This window comes from Rousettus aegyptiacus, unplaced genomic scaffold (assembly GCF_014176215.1).
Source record: "Rousettus aegyptiacus isolate mRouAeg1 unplaced genomic scaffold, mRouAeg1.p scaffold_m13_p_1, whole genome shotgun sequence".
NCBI classification, from domain to species: Eukaryota; Metazoa; Chordata; class Mammalia; order Chiroptera; family Pteropodidae; genus Rousettus; species Rousettus aegyptiacus.
Genome location: NW_023416284.1, coordinates 86,536,007 through 86,552,765, shown reverse-complemented (window position 1 = coordinate 86,552,765; position 16,759 = coordinate 86,536,007).

Genomic DNA, 16,759 nt, shown 5'->3' with positions numbered 1-16,759 from the left:
TTTTTGTCATTTTCTCCCTTTAGGTCTGTTAGCAGTTGCTTTATATATTTTGGTGCTCCCAAGTTGGGTGCATATGTATTGATAAGTGTTATGCCTTTTTGATGAATTGTTTCCTTTATCATTATTAAGTGCCTGTCTTTGTCTCTTGTTATTTTTTATCTTGAAATTTATTTTGTCTGATATAAGTTCTGCCACACCTTCTTTTCTCTGGATGCCATTTACTTTGAGTATCATCTTTCATTTCTTCACATTGAGCCTATATATGTCTTTGGAGCTGAGACTCCTGCAGGCATGAGTATTTTATTTTAAATACATGCCACTATTCTGTGGCTTTTGATTGATGAATTCTGTCCATTTACATTTAAGGTAATTATTGATATAGGAGGACTTACTATAGGCATTTTATCTTTTGTTTTCTGGTTGCTTAGTATTTCTATTTTTTCTTTCCATTTGTGATTCTGTCTGCTATTTTGATTTGGTGATTTTCTATGATTTTTTTCTCCATTTCCTCTTTTTATATGTTTGTATCTCAGCTCTGGATTTTTGTTTTGTGTTTACCATTAGGTTTATGTTAACTGTCTCATACAGAATATAGTCCTTTATGTTATTTTTCCTGTTTTTATATTATTTTATTTTAAAAATATATTTTATATACTTTAAAAAATTTATTCTTTTAGTTTTAAGTATATAGCACATTGATTAGACATTTATATAGTTTATAAAATCATTCCCCTAATTGCTCCTTCTCTCCTCTGGCTCTCTACCTAGCCAATACATTAATGCTAACTGCATTCCCTATGCCATGTTCCTAATCCCTGTGACCATCTATCAACTACTAATTTGCACTTCTTCAATCCTTTACTCCATACTCCTAGCCCCTAACCCCATGCCCCTCTGCCCATCACCAGATTGTCCTCTATATTTGTGTCTGCTTTTGATCAGTTTATTCTTTTTATTCTGTACATAAGTGAAATCATATGCTATTTATCTATCTCTGACTTATTTCACTCAGCATAATAACCTCTAGTTCTGTCCGTGTCCTTGCAAATGGTAAGATTTCATTTTTTTAATGGCTGAGTAATATTCCATTATATATATGAATCAAAATTTCTTTATCCAATCATCTGTTGATGGACATTGAGGTTGCTTCCATATTTTAGCTATTGAATAGTGTACTGCTATGAATATTCGAGTGCATAAATCTTTACAAATTACTGTTTTTCTTTTCTTTGGATAAATACCCAGAAGTGCAATTGCTGAGTCATATGGTATATCCTTTTTAAATTTTTTAAGAAAACTCCATACTGTTTTCTATAGTGGCTATGCCAATTTACAATCCCACCAACAATGTATGAGGGTTCCCTTTTCTCTACATCCTTGACAACACCTATTCTTTGATTTATTGATAATAGCCATTTTGCTAGGTGTTGGGTGATATCTCATTGTGGTTTTATTTAGTTATTTATTTTATTTTTAGTTTTAAAAAATTTTAATTGAGTTTATTGGGGCAAAGTTGGTTAATACAATTATATAATTTTCAGGTGTACGTTATAATTTGACATCTGTATATTCTATTGTATGTTTACCACCCGAAGTCCAGTTTCCTTCAGATACCATATATTTGATCCTCTTTATCCACTTCACCCTCCCCAAAACTCAATATTTGACCCCTTTTTCTCTGTCTACCTCCCCTCTCCCTGCCCCCTACTAGTAACCACTAGTCTATAGTCCTCTGGTAACCACTAGCCGATAGTCCATGTCCATGAATTTCTATTTGTTTGTCCTGCTCATTTGTTTCTTTTAGATTTATATCCCACGTATAAGTGATATCATGTGATTTTCAACTTTTTCTGTCTGGCTTATTTCACTTAGCATGACTATCTAGAGGTCCATCCATGTTGTCACAAATGGCAGTATTTCATCTCTTCTAATCACTGAGTAATGGTCTACTATATATATGTACTACTACTTCTTTAGATAGTCATTTATGGTAGGACACTTTGGTTGCTTCTATGTCCTGGCCACTATGAATAATGCTGCTATGAACACTGGTGTGCCAATATCTTTTTGGATATGGGTTTTCAAGTCTTTGGGGTAAATACCCAGTAGAGGGATTGTGAATCACATAGTAGATCAATTCTAAGTTTTTTGAGGAAACTCTATACTGTTTTCCCTAGTGGCTGTACCGATGCACAATCCCACCAGCAGTATATAGGGGTTCCTTTTTCTCTTCATCCTCTCTACCATTCGTTATTACTTGTTCTGTTGATTATAGCTATTCTAAGAGGTGTGAGATGCTATCTCATTGTGGTTTTGATTTGCATTACCCTAATAGCTAGTGATGTTGAGCATCTTTTCAAATATTTGTTGGCCATTTGTATGTCCTCTAGGGAGCAGTGTTGTTCAGTTCCTATACCCATTTTTTTATTGGATCATTGTTGTTGTTGTTGTTGTTGAGTCATATGAGTTCTTTGAATATTTTGGATATTAGAACCTTATTGAAGGTGTTCCTTGCAAATATATTTTTTCATTCTGATAGTTCTCTCTTCTACCTTGTTAATGGTTTCTTTTGCTGAGCAGAATTTTTTTAGTTTGATGCAGTCTCATTCATTTATTTTTGCTTTTACTTTTCTTGCCTTGAGGTCAAATTTATTAAGTCCTCTTTAAGTCCAAGGTCCCTGAGTTTAGTTCCTATGTTTTCTTCTATGCATTTTATTGTTTCAGGTCTTATGTTCGGATCCTTAATCCATTTTGAGTTAATTTTGGTGCGTGGTAATAGACAACAGTCTAGTTTCATTCTTTTGCCTGTGGCTTTCCAGTTTTCCCAGCACCATTTATTGGAGAGGCTTTCCTTTCCCTATTTTATGTTTTTCACTTCTTCGTCGAACATTATTTGCCCATATAAATGTGGGTTTACTTCTGGGTTCTTGATTCTGTTGTACTGGTCCACATGACTGTTCCACTGGCCCATGTGACTGTCACTTCGTAGCATAATTTGAAGCTGGGTAGAGTGACGTCTCCAGCCTCATTCTTTTTTCTTGGGATGGCTTTGGCAATTCGGAGTCTTTTGTGTTTCCATACGTATCTGATGATTTTTTTTGTTCTTTTTCTTTCAAAAATGCAGATGAGATTTTGATGGGGATTGCATTACATCTGTATAATACTTTAGGTAATAAGGTCATTTTAACTATGTTGATTCTTGCAATTCAAGAACATGGAATATCTTTTCATTTATTTGTATCTTCTTCGATTTCTATTAATAGGGTCTTATAGTTTTAATTATATAGATCTTTCACTTGTTTCATTAAATTTATTTCTAGGTATTTTATTCTTTTTGTCACAATTGCATAAGGAATTATTTTTTCCACTTCTTTTTCTGACATTTCATCATTAGAGAATTGGATTTTTGAGCGTTGGTTTTGTATCCAGAAACTTTACTGTATTTGCTTATTGTTGCTAGTAGTGTTCTTGTGGAGTCTTTAGGGTTTTCTATATAGAGAATCATGTCATCCACAAATAGTGACAGTTTGACTTCCTTTTCTATTTGGATGCCTTTCATATCTTTCTCTTGTCTAATTGCACTCACCAGGATCTCCAATATTATATTGAATAACATATAATATTGGCAATAGTGGACAGCTTTGCTGTGTTCCTGATCTTAGAGGGAAGGTTTTTAGTTTTTCAGCATTAAGTATAACATTGGCTGAGTGTTTGTCATATATGGCCTTTATTATGTTAGGTGCTTTCCTTCCATTCTGATTTTGTTAAGTGTTTTGATCACAAATGGATGATGTATATTGTCAAAGGCTTTTTCTGCATCTATTGATATGATCATATGATTCTTATTTTTTAATTTGTTCATGTGGTATATCATCACATTAATTGATTTGTGTATGCTGAATCATCCTTGTGTCTCTGGGATGAAGCCCATTTGATTGTGGTGTATAATCTTTTTAATATATTGCTGTATTCGGTTTGCTAGCATCTTATTTATGATTTTTGCATTTGTGTTTATATTTTTTTTTTTTTTGTGTGTGTTATCTTTACCAGATTTTGGTATTAGGGTAATATTGGCCTCATAAAATGTGTTGGGAAGAATTGTTTCTTCTTCTAATTTTTGGAGAGTTTGAGGAGAATCAGTATTAAATCCTCTTTGAATGTTTGGTAGAATTCACTGGTGAAGCCATCTGGTCCTGACTTTTACTTTTTAGTAGGTTTTTGTTGATTGCTACAATTTCCATACTGCAAATCGTTCTATTTAGATTTTCCAATTCTTGATTCAGTCTAGGAAGGTTGTATTTTTCTAATTACGGGTCCATTTTTTCTAGGTTATTAAATTTGGTGTTATATACTTTTTTATAGTATTCTGCTTTGATCCTTTGTATGTCTGCTATGTCATAATTTTCTCTCTTTCATCCCTGATTTTGTTGATTTGTGTCCTTCGTCTTTTTTCTTTAGTGAGTCTAGCCAGGGGTTTTTCAATTTTATTAACCTTCTCAAAGAACCAGCTCCTTGTCGCATTTATTTTTTCTACTTTTTTTGTTTGTTTGTTTCAATTTCATTTATTTCTGCTCTAATTTTGATTATTTCGCTCCTTCTGCTGACTTTAAGCTTCATTTGCTCTTTCTTTTCTAGTTTTTTAAGATGAAGCATTAGGTTGTTTGTTGAGCTCATTCTTGTTTTTGGAGATAGGCCTGTTATGATGTGAACTTTCCTCATATGACCGCTTTGTTATGTCCTAAAATTTTTAATATGTTTTACTATCATTGTCATTTGTTTCTATGTGTCTCTTGATCTCTCTTTCCATTTCTTCTCTGACCCAGTTATTCTTCAGTAGTGTGTTGTTTAATCTCCATGTATTTGTGGTTCTTCTTGATTTCTTTTTGCAGTTGATCTCTAGTTTTAAAGAAGTATGATCAGAGAATATGGTTGGTATAATTTCAACCCTCTTATATTTGTTGAGGCTATCTCTGTAACCCAGTATGTGGTCAATTCTTGAGAATGTGCCATGTGCACTAGAGAAGAATGTATAAGCAACTGTTTTAGGATGAAAGGCTCTGTAAATGTCAATTATATCCAGTTGGTCTAATGTGTCATTTAAGGATTTTATTTCCTTATTGATTTTCTGCTTCGATCATCTGTCCATATCTGACAGTTGGATATTTAAGTCCCCTACTAAGATAATGTTTTGGTCTGTTTCTCCCTTTAGTTCTGTTAGTAATTGCTTTATGCATCTTGGTACTCCTTGATTGGGAACATAGATATTATTAAGTGTTGTATCTTCTTGCTGCATGATTCCATTTATCATTATGAAGTGTTCCTCAGTACCTTTATTTACCATTTTTATTTTGAAGTCTATTGCATCTTATATTAGTACCTCTACTCCCACCTTTCTCTGAATGCCATTTGCTTGAAATATCATTTTCCACCCTTCCACTTTGAGTCTATATTTGTCTTTGTAGCTGAGATGTGTCTCCTGAAGGCAGCGTATGTTTGGGTTTTGATTTGTGATCCGTTCTGCATCTCTGTGCTTTTTTTTTTTTTTTTTTTTTTTGATGAGTTCAATCTATTTAACTTTAGGATGATTATTGTAATATAAGGTCCTCTTAAAGCCATTTTATCTTTTGCTTTCTGGTAGCTCAGTGTTTCCATTGCTTCCTTGTCCTTGTGTTTCTGTTTTATTTATTTTGGTTGGGTTTTGTGGATTTTGCTCTAGTCCTTCTTGTTTACATACAATGTTTCTGATTCTTTGGTGTGTGGTTACCATTATAAATATGTAAAGGATAGTTATATATATATGTTGTCCATTTTCTTCTGTGTGTGCCTTATCTCCATTCCCCTTTGTGAATTTGGATCTTTGAATTCTCCCCTTTTCATTCATTGTTATTTTATTTTGTTCCTATGAATGCTGAATGTTCATTACTATCTTGTTACAACAATTCTCTTATTATTATTTAAGCTTATAATACCCCGTTCTTAGTAAGGATTGCATTCCTCTGCTTCTATCTGCCCGCTAGTCACTTTACTCCTAATTATGTATTTTCTTTTTTGGTCATTTTGTTTTAGGTGAACTGACCCCTTTCAGAATTTCCTGTAGTGCAGGCCTTGTAGTGGAGAATTCTCTCAATTTTTGTATATCTGGAAAAGCCTTAATTTCTCCTTCAAATCTAAAGGAAAACATAGCTGGATACATTATTATAGGCTGGTAGTTCCTTTCATGTAATAGTTTAAATATTTGATTCCATTCCTTTCTGGCTTGTAAGGTTTGCACTGAGAAGTTTGAGGATAATCTAATGTGTTTTCCTTAATAAATTATTTTTTTTCTCCCTGGCTGCCTTGAGAATTCTGTCTTTGTCACTGATTTTTAATAATTTTAGTCCAATTTGTCTTGGTGAAGGCCTATTTGGGTTGAGATAATTGGGTGTTCTGTCGACTTCTTGAATTCCAAGCCCCAGCTCATTCCTTAAATTTGGGAAATTCTTGTCAACTATTTGTCTGTAAATGCTTTCTAATTCCTGTTCCTTTTCCTCACCTTCAATAATACCCATTATTCTTATGTTTCCTCTCCTGATGGTATCAGCTAGTTCTTGAATTTTTCTTTTATTATTTTTCATTCTTCGGTTTCTCTCTTCTCCCTTCGGATTTATTTCTAGATTTTTGTCTTCGATATCACTGATCCTTTCCTCCATTTGGTTGACTTTATTTCCCAAGCTTGCTATTTCATTTTTCCACTCTTGCAGTGTGTTCTTCATCTCCAGAAGTTCTACCTGTTTTTTTTTTTTCTTTTGAGGGTTTCAATCTCCTTGCTGTGCCCATCTAGTTGTTTTTTCAATTCCTGAAGTTGTCGATTTGAGTTATTTTGGATCTCATTGAGTTTTTTCAGAAGTACCATCCTGAATTCTGTCTTTTAAGTCACGTATTTTTATGTCTGTAAGCTTATTTTCTGGAGATTTTTCTCTTTCTTTTTGAGATGCCTCATTACCTTGGCTGTTAATAGTGTTTAATGGACTATTTCTTTGCCTGGGCATTAATGGAAGTGTATTCTGCTGTTTTTCAGAAAGAAGATTTATTATATAAAGATCTCTTTTTAGCCTGTTGCAATGAAGGCGCTTTTCTTTTGGTTTTCAATAGGTGGCATGTAAGCCTCTTGGATCCCTGCTTTATATAAAGTCTTAATAGCGCTTTTTAAGTATTTAATCATGCTCATTACCTTCCGTTTCAGTCCCTGTCAATTTCAGGGGCTGTCTCGGCAGTGTTTTCCCAGTTTCCCCTGGAGCTCTACGGTGATGGGTCTTGGAGGGTATGGGGGAAGGCACCCTCTGAGTTGGGGATTGGAGATTGTGGCTCAGCCTCGGTTTCGAAAATGTGGTCAGTAAAAATAAACTGTTGTTCCTCTGCGATTCCATCCCGCTTCTCTGCTTTCTGCCCTGATGACTTGGCGCTGCTGCGGGCTACAAGAAGTTCTGGTACTTCCAGGCAGGTAGATCAGGAAAGTCACCTCACCTTCTCTCCTCCCTCTCCTCTTGCAGGGAGGTCCACAGGCTGAGTAAAGTTGCTTCAGTCTAGGCAGCCTTTGCTCAGATTCCCCTGGGGCTCTGTGGTGTTCCGTCTTGGAGGATATGGGGGGAGAGGCCCTCTGGGTTGGGCGTTGGAGACTGCAGTTCAGTCTCGGTTTTGCAACCAAGGCCAGTAAAAGTCAACTGTTTTTTCTCTGAGGTTGCATCGGCTTCTCTCTCTTCTGCCCTGATGAGTAGGCCCTTCTTCCCAGTGAGGATTGCTTACAGCAGTCCCAAGCAGGGCTGTTCGGGGAAGTTCCCATATATTCACCCCTTCCCTTCCTCCTGCAGGGAGCTCCCAGAGCTGCGAGAGACAGCTTCTTTATTACTCCCAGTCCACCACCCAACACCCAGGGTTCTGACCTATCGTAGTTCTTATGCGCAGATCCCACGCTCAGACTTGCTGGTGTGCAGTTTGGATGTTTTTTGTTGAGTTTTAGATGCTCAGCTTGTTGTTGTTTCAAGGGAAGAAATCTGGGACATCTCTCATTCCACCATGTTTCCAAAGATACCCTCTCATTGTAGTTTTAATTTCATTTCTCTGATGATTAGTGACCTTGAGCATCTTTTCATATGTTTATCGGTCATCTCTTTTTACTCTTTGCAGAAGTATCTGTTTAGGTCTTCTGCCCATTTTTTTAAATTGGACTCTCAGCAAAGTGGGAATGGAGGAAGTATACCTCAACATAATAAAGGCCATATATGAAAAACCTACAGCTATCACCACCATACTCAATGGGGAAGAGCTACAAGCATTTTCCTTAAGATCAGGAACAAGACAAGGATGCCCACTTTCACCACTCCTTTTCAACATTGTATTGGAAGTCTTTGCCACAGCAATAAGACAAGAGAGAGAGGTAAAAGGTATCTGAATTGGAAAGGAAGAAGTAAAACTCTCATTATTTACCAATGCCATGATAATATATAGAAAGAACCCTAAAGATTCCACCAAATGACTGAGAATTGATCAATGAATTCAGTAAAGTAGCAGGTTGAAAAATAAATATTCAGAAGTCAGTGGCATTTTTATATACCAATGATGAACTTTGGAAAGAGAAATTGAGAAAATAACCACACTTACGATTGCATTGAAAACTGTAAATTACCTGGAGATCAAATTAACCAAGGAGATAAAGGATGTATTCTCAGAAAATTACAAGTCATTGAAAAAAAGAAATTGAAGATACAAATAAATAGAAGCATATACCATGCTCATGGGTAGGAAGAATTGACATGATTAAGATAGTCATACTACTTAAAGCAATCTTTAGAGTCAATGCAAACCTTATCAAAATACCAATGGCATTTTTCAGAGAGCTAGAACAAACAATCCGAACATTTATATGGAAACATAAAAGACCCCAAATAGCCATGGCAATCTTGAGAAAGAAGAACAAAGTTGGAGGTATCACACTACCTGATATCAAACTATACTACAAGGCTACAGTACTCAAAAAAGCATAGTATTGGCTAAAAAACAAATATTTTATATACTTCTGTTTTGATTATTATCAAACTAAGAATATGAAGATTAGCTTCTTTGAATAGTAAAGTATCATTCACAATTTTTTTCATACATGGAAAATATTATAATCCTTTAATTTTTTATGGGTTTTACGCTTTAAATTTGCCTAGTTTTTTCAGTTGATATTTTTTTGGTTTTATCATCATTTTTAAAATTTTCACCCCCCCCATCTCACCCTTGGAAACCATCAACTTGTTCTCTATATCGATGTGTCTATTTGTTTTCTTCATTCTTTTTTTCTTTCTTTTTTTCTTTTAGATTTCACATGTAAATGAAATAGTGTGATATTTATCTTTTTCTGATTTTTTTTTCATTTGCTGTAATACCTTTTAGATTTATTCATGTTTGTTGTCACTAATGGCAAGATTTTATTTTTATTGCTGAATAATATTCCATTATATATGAATACTACATCTTTATCAATTAATTTATTAATGGACATCTAGGTTGCTTCCATATCTTGGTTATTACTAGTAATGCTGCAATGAACACAGGGGTACATATATCTTTTTGAAGCAGTGTTATTGTTTTCTTCAGATAAATACCCAGAAGTGCAAATCATGGATCATAAGGGAGCTCTATTTTTAATTTTTGAGGAATCACCATACTTATTTTCATAGTGGCTGCACCAATTTAAAACTTCACCAACAATGTACAAGGCTTCCCTTTTCTCCATATCCTCACCAGCACTTGTTATTTGCTGATTTACTGATGGTAGATATTTTGATACGTGTGAGGTGATATTTCATGGTGGTTTTAACTTGAATTTCTCTAACGATTAGTAATGTTGAACTTCTTTTCATATGTCTTTTGGCTATCTGTATGTTCTCTTTGGATAAATGTGTATTTAGACAGTTTACTTTTAAATAAATTCTTTATGTTTGGATATTAACCCTTTATTCGATGTATCATTTGTGGATATCTTCTCCTATTCAGTAGGTTGTCATGTCATTTGTTTATGGTTTCCTTCACTGTGCAAAAACTTTTTAGTGTGATTAGTCTCACTTGTTTATTTTTATTTTGTTTCCCTTGCACAAGGAGAGATACAAAAAGATACTTCTAAGGGCAATGTAAGAGTTCATTACTTGTGTTCTCTTGCAGAAGTTCTATGATTTTAGGTCTTATATTTAAGTCTTTAATCCACTTCATGTTTATTTTTGTGTATGCTATAAGAAAGTGGTCCAATTTTATTTTTACATTTATCTACACAGTTTATCCAACACTATTTACTAGAGAGATGGTTCTAACTCCATTGTGTATTCTTAGCTACTTTGTCATAGACTAATTGACCATACGAGTTGAGTTAGGATTTATTTCTGGGCTCTCTATTCTATTCCATTGTTCCATATATTAGTTTTCATGTTGGTAAAATATTGTTTTGATTATTGGAACTTTATAGTATATTTTAATACTTCCCACTTTGTTATTTAATCTTTTTTCTTCTGCTTATCTTAATTCACCTATATTAATTCAGTCCTTTTCCGCCTCTTCATTTATGATTTTGTTGTCATAAATTTTTCCATTTTATGTTGTTATTTCATTACCAAATTGCAGCAGTTATAGTTATTTTTAATGCCTCTCTTTCTTTCTTTAAACTTCATGTAATAATTATGTGTTTAATATCCTATGCTGAAGTAGATGCTGATGTAGATTTGTACTTTCTTGCTTCTGTCTGTCTGTGAGTCATCTTAAAGTTTTGTATAGCTTTGTCTTTTTGCTCCTGGTGAAAGAGCTCCTTTTAACATTTCTTGTAATGCAGGTCTTGTGGTTATAAATTGTCTCAGCTTTTGTTTGGGAAAGTCTTTATTTCTCCTTCATATCTAGATGATAACTTTGCTGAATTATTATCCTTGGCTGATATTTCCTCTCTTTCAACATTTTGAACTATTCGTTTTACTCTTTTTTCTTATACTTTTCCTACTGAGAAATCTGATGATAACAGAATGGAGTTTTCTTTGTTGGTTACGGTTTTCTCTCTCTCTCTCTCTGGATCCCTTAGAATTCTATTTTTTTATTATTATTTATTTTTGACCTTTTGAATAAAATGTGTCTTAGAGAAGGTCTTTTTGTATTGATATAATTAGGTGTTCTGTTAGCTTCTTCTAATTTAAAGTCTAGTTCTTTCTATAGATTTGGTAATTTCTCATCAATACTTCTTCTGATAGACTGTTCCCTTATTTCTTCTACTTCTGGTAGTCCTATCATCCTCATGCTGCTCTTCCTAATGCAGTCAGATAGTTCTTTCCTTTTTTTTACTCTTAGTTCTCTTTCTCTTCCTTCTCCTGAGTCATTTCTAGATTTCTATCTTTGAGCTCACCAATTCTCTCTTCCATCTAGTTAGTCTGCTCTGTTTCTAATGGTCTCTAATGCATTTCTCATTGTTTTTGAGTTATTCAACTTCAGACTTTCTGTTTGATTCTTTCCTTAGAAAAATAGTTTAAAACTCTTTGGTAAAGTACTCCTTTCTTCACTGATTTTATCTCTAAGCTCATTGAACTACCAGTTTTTGTTTTCTTGCATATCATTCAGTTTTTTTATGACTGGAATCTGGAATTCTCTGTCATTTCAATCACCATCTTTCATGATTTCGAGTTCGGTTTCTGGAGACTTTTTATTTTCTTTCTGTGCTCTCAAGTTACCTTGGTTGTTCATGGTATTTGATGAACTGTTTCTTGACTTGTGCATTTGAGGTAATAAACTATTTTCCTGTTTGGACACTGTTTTGCTCTCAGTAATTCAGCAGGTTGATAGGGTACTTTCTTCTGGATTTGCCTGGGAGTGTGGGGCAGGAAAAGTAAGTTCATAACCTTGTGGCTTCATCTCCTGTCTAGTAATGGCTGTTGCCCTACTTTGTTGTTTAAAGCTTCCCTGCTTTCTCTACTGGGCATTACCAGGGAGTGTGGTTTAGGGAAGGCAAGTTCAAGATCTTACCACTATGCCCACTTTCTGGTAATATATTTTGGCAAGACTGTATTGTTGTAAGCTTTCCAACAACCTCTACCTATCTCTGCCACAGTGAGGAGGGGAGAATGAGATGACTTTTCCCAAGGAGAAACTGCTTCTGTCCCTCTTATGCTCTAGGCCATAGTGCGAGGGCTGTACTTTGATTGCTCCTCCGCTACAGCTTTTGCTGGGGTCATGGTGGACATGGAACTACACTAGCAGCCACCGTTCCTGTCCTTCCCCTCATTCATCCTCTCCTACTCATTCCAATATGTCCACCTTCAGATGTCCGAATGCATGTATCTTTAAGGCATGTCTCTGTGTTGAGAGGGGATTCTTTGCTGAGTTATAGTTTTCCAACTTGTAAGTTTAAGGGGAGAAACTATTGTTTCTCACTATGCCATGATATTTTGAGATTTTTTTTTTTGACTCATGTGTTATTTAGAAGCATGTGGTTTAACCTCCAAGTATTTTGGGATTTTCTAGCTATCTTTCTGTTATTAATTTCTAGTTTATTTCCATGCAGTTTGAGAGCACACATTGTATGATATCTATTCTTTCAAATTTTTAAGGTATTTGTTATGAGCCATATGTGGTCTATCTTGGTGAATATTCCATGTGAGCATGAGAACAATGTGTATTCTTCTGTTGTTGGATAAAGTTGTCAATAGATGTCAAATATATCCTATTATAGTACTGCTCATTTCAACTATGTTATTACTAATTTTATGCCTGCTAGATCTGTTCATTTCTGATAGAGGAAGTGACTCCAATTGTAATATAGAATTCATACAATTCTCCTTTCAGTTTATTAGTTTTTACCTCACTTAGTTTGTTACTCTGTTGATAGGTACACACACATAAAAAAATTGTTATATCTTCATGGAGAATTGATCCCTTAATTATTATGTAATGCCTCTCTTTATTCCTTATTACTTTCTGTAGTCTACTTCTTTTGATTAATGTTAGCATGCTATTTTTTTCTTCATCCATTTACTTCTAATCTATTTGTGTTTTTATATTTGGAATAAATTTTTTGTAGACAGCCTATAGTTAGATTTTGTTTTTTAATCTACTCTGATAATCTTTTACTTGTATATTTAGATTATTGATGTTTAAAGTAATTTTTGATATATTTAGATTAATGTATACCATATTTGTCACTGTTTTCTATTTATTGTTTTTGTTGTTTGTTCCTATTTTTGTCTTCCACTTTATGTGGCTTTAATTGAGCATTACATGATTATGTGATTCCATTTTGTTTTGTACATAATATTTGTCTCCCTCCCATTTATATGTTGAAATTCTATCCCCTAATACACTGGTATTAGGGGGTGAGGTTTTTGTGAAGTAAGTAGATTATGAAGGTGGAATCCTTATCATAATATTGATGCTGTTGTACAAGGGGGAGAGAGATAAACTATTTCTCTCCCTCCAACATATGAGGATACAAGAAGACAACCATCTTTAGATGATGAAGAAGGCCTTTCATTAGATATTGAATCTGCTAGCACATTGATCTTAGATTTCTAAACCTCTAGAACTATGAGAAACAAATGTTTGTTGTTTAAACCATCCAGTATTTTGTAACAGTCTAGTAACCCAAAGTAATACAAATTTTCTCTTGTTTCTTAGCACATCAGTTACACTCTTTTAAAACATTTTTTTTTTTTTTTTGGTGATTGCCCTAGATTTACCATATGCATTTATAACTGGTCCAAATTCACTTACGAATAACACTATACTGATTCGTGTGTAGTGCAAGTACCTTATAATAACAAAATAATCTTATTTCCTCTCCCCTCTGTCCTATATCATTGCCGTCATTTAACTTATACATAAACATGCATATTTAAATAAGGATATTTAATCAAATACATTGTTACTATTCTTGTTTTGTAAACCTAAGTTTCTGAGCTGTGTTATTTTCCTTCTTTCTAAAGAGTTTCTTTAAACATTACTCGCAAGGCGATTCTACAAACAACAAATTCTCTCAATTTTTGTTAATCTGAAGAAGTTTTGATTTTTCCTTCACTTTAAAAACTTAATTAATTAATCAGTTCCAGTTTGAGATATAATTGATATATAGCATTATATAAGTTCAAGGTATATGATGTGATGATTTGATATGTGTATATTATAAAATGTTTACCAAAATATTAGTTAACACATACTTCACCTCACACAATTATCTTTTTGTTGATGTTATGGTGAGAAAATTAAAACTCTACTCTTCTAGCAACTTTCACCTATAAAATACTATATTAATAACCTTAGTTACCATGCTTTACATTACATCTCCAGAATTTATTCATCTTATAGAGGGAAATTTGTACACTTTGACTAACATCTCCCCATTTCCCTCACCCCTTTGACTCTGGAAACCACCATTCAACTCTCTTTTTATATGATTTTGATATTCTTAGATTACATATGTAAGTGAGATCATACAGTATTTATATTTTTCTGTCTGACTTCACTAAGCATAATGCCTTTGAGGTCCATTCCTGTTGTCACAAATGGTAAGATTTCATTTTTATGGTAAATAATATTCTGTGTGTGTATTCACATTTTCTTTATTAATTCATCCATTGATTGATAATTGGGTTGCTTTCATATCTTGGCTATTGTGAAAAACGCTGCAATAAACATGGACGAGCAAATATTTCTTCAAGATCCTGATTTCATTTCCTTCAGATATATACCAGAAGGTGAACTGCTAGATTGTATAGCTGTTCTATTTTTACTTTTTGTGCAAACTGCTAACTTCAGGAGTATCTGTTAGCTCTAGGTCTAGAGTGGTATGATATGTCTTTGGCTCAGACTGCTGGGATCCACAATATTGGAAACTCTTGGTTTTTGTCTAGTCTAATGGGTTCACAGTGGCTACAAGATTTGTTAGTGTCCTTATTGATGCCTTCAGGTCCAATGGGTAGGGACCGAGGCAGGCAGTGGTGGTGACTAGAGCTGGTGGTGTGCACACACTTGGGTGGGAGGGCTGAAGATGCCCGCATAATAACGGGGGCTGATTTTAGACACACATATAATGGTGGGGGCCAGGGAAAACAGCAAGGGCCAGTGCCAACTGTGGGCACGGTGTGGGGCAGTTGAAGAGCTTGGCTGTTGGCATGCTTTACTGTGGCTACTGAGTCTCACCGCAGGCACAGAGTAGTGTAGGCCAGTGTTGGGAGTCAGGCTGCAGATGTGCTTGTACACAACTGAAGGGGTTGGTCTCTTTTACTCACACAGCTTCATTGGCCAGAGCTGGATGTCAGTGTTTCCTAGTTTTGACAGGGACAAGGAATGAGTGAAGAGACCAGGAGGAACTCAATTACCTGCCAGATAAGCAAATATCTGTGTGGCCAAAAAGCCAGAAACTTCACAGGGGATCTACAGTAGCTGTGCTGATCATTGGTTTCTTCAGTGGCAAAAGCCGCTTGCAACAGCTGCAGGGCAGGTTACTGGGAATCACAGTTGTTACTGTTACATGTATATGTCTCATTGTTGCCAGTCTCTGGATGGGGTAAAAACAAAGTGAGTTCTTTTGGGAGGTGCCTCAAAAGGCTATGGAAGCTGGTAGTTCATTCTGCTATCTTTCCCAGTGAAGGGAACTCTTTCTAGCCGAGGAATTCCCTCTTGGTGCTGATCAATGTAGGCTTGAGGGATAGAATGGTGTGGGAAAAATAAAACTGTCTTTCTTTCCCTTTTTTGCAGTTATTTTTAGTTAGTTAGTTAGTTTATTCTACTGTGTTGCTGAAGTTAATGAGGAAAAGAAGGTATTTTCCATAGTTCTATGATTAGGTCTCAGTCTTTTAGTGAGTCTTTGGCCCTGGACTGTAAACTTCACAAGTGTGTCTTTTTTTTTTTTTTTTTTCTTCTTATCGCTTAGATGGGACAGATGGCTGGAGGGCATGGATGGGAATTGTGTATAGTTGACTCTTGAACAACACTGGTTTGAACTGGGCAGGTCCACTTATACATAGATTTTTTTCAATAAATATACAGTCTTCTCTATATATCTCCAAGTTTCTCATCCATGGATTAAACATATTAAAAATGGTATTTTTAATCCACGATTAGAAATTGAACATGTAGAGGGCTGACTGTGTGTCTTGTTCTACATGATTTTATATAAGGGAACTGAGCATCCATGATTTTGGAACCCACAGGGCACACTGATGCTGTGTGTGGTGACAGTTTTCAGATCTCTTAATGATTCCAAGAAGCCCAGAAGCGAGAGAAGTTTTATGTTCTGGATCCTCAGTTTCTAGGCTCTGTTAAATTAGTTTATTACATTTATTTCTGTAATTCCTTAAAATTAATAGGAATGATTTAGTTTCACATATTATTTCGTAATCACTAGTAGATTTTTCAATTGTTTTGTAATCCATCATTATAGTTTAGTCATATTAATGTCTAATATTAATTATTCATATTAATATTATGTTATATTTTTTCTTGTCACCATATATGTGACCTCTTTTCCTCCTATCTACCTTCTTCTTTCCCCCTGTTATTTCTGGTAATCACTAGTCTACTATCTACGTCCATGAGTCTCTCTTTTTTGTCATGTTTGTTTTTTGCTTTTAGATTTATATTCCACATGAGTGATATCATGTGGTTTTCAACTTTTTCTGTCAGGCTTATTTCGCTTAGCATGATAATCTGAAGATCCATCCCTGTTGTCTCAAATGGCAGTATTTCATCTCTTCTTATAGCTGAGTAATATTCCATT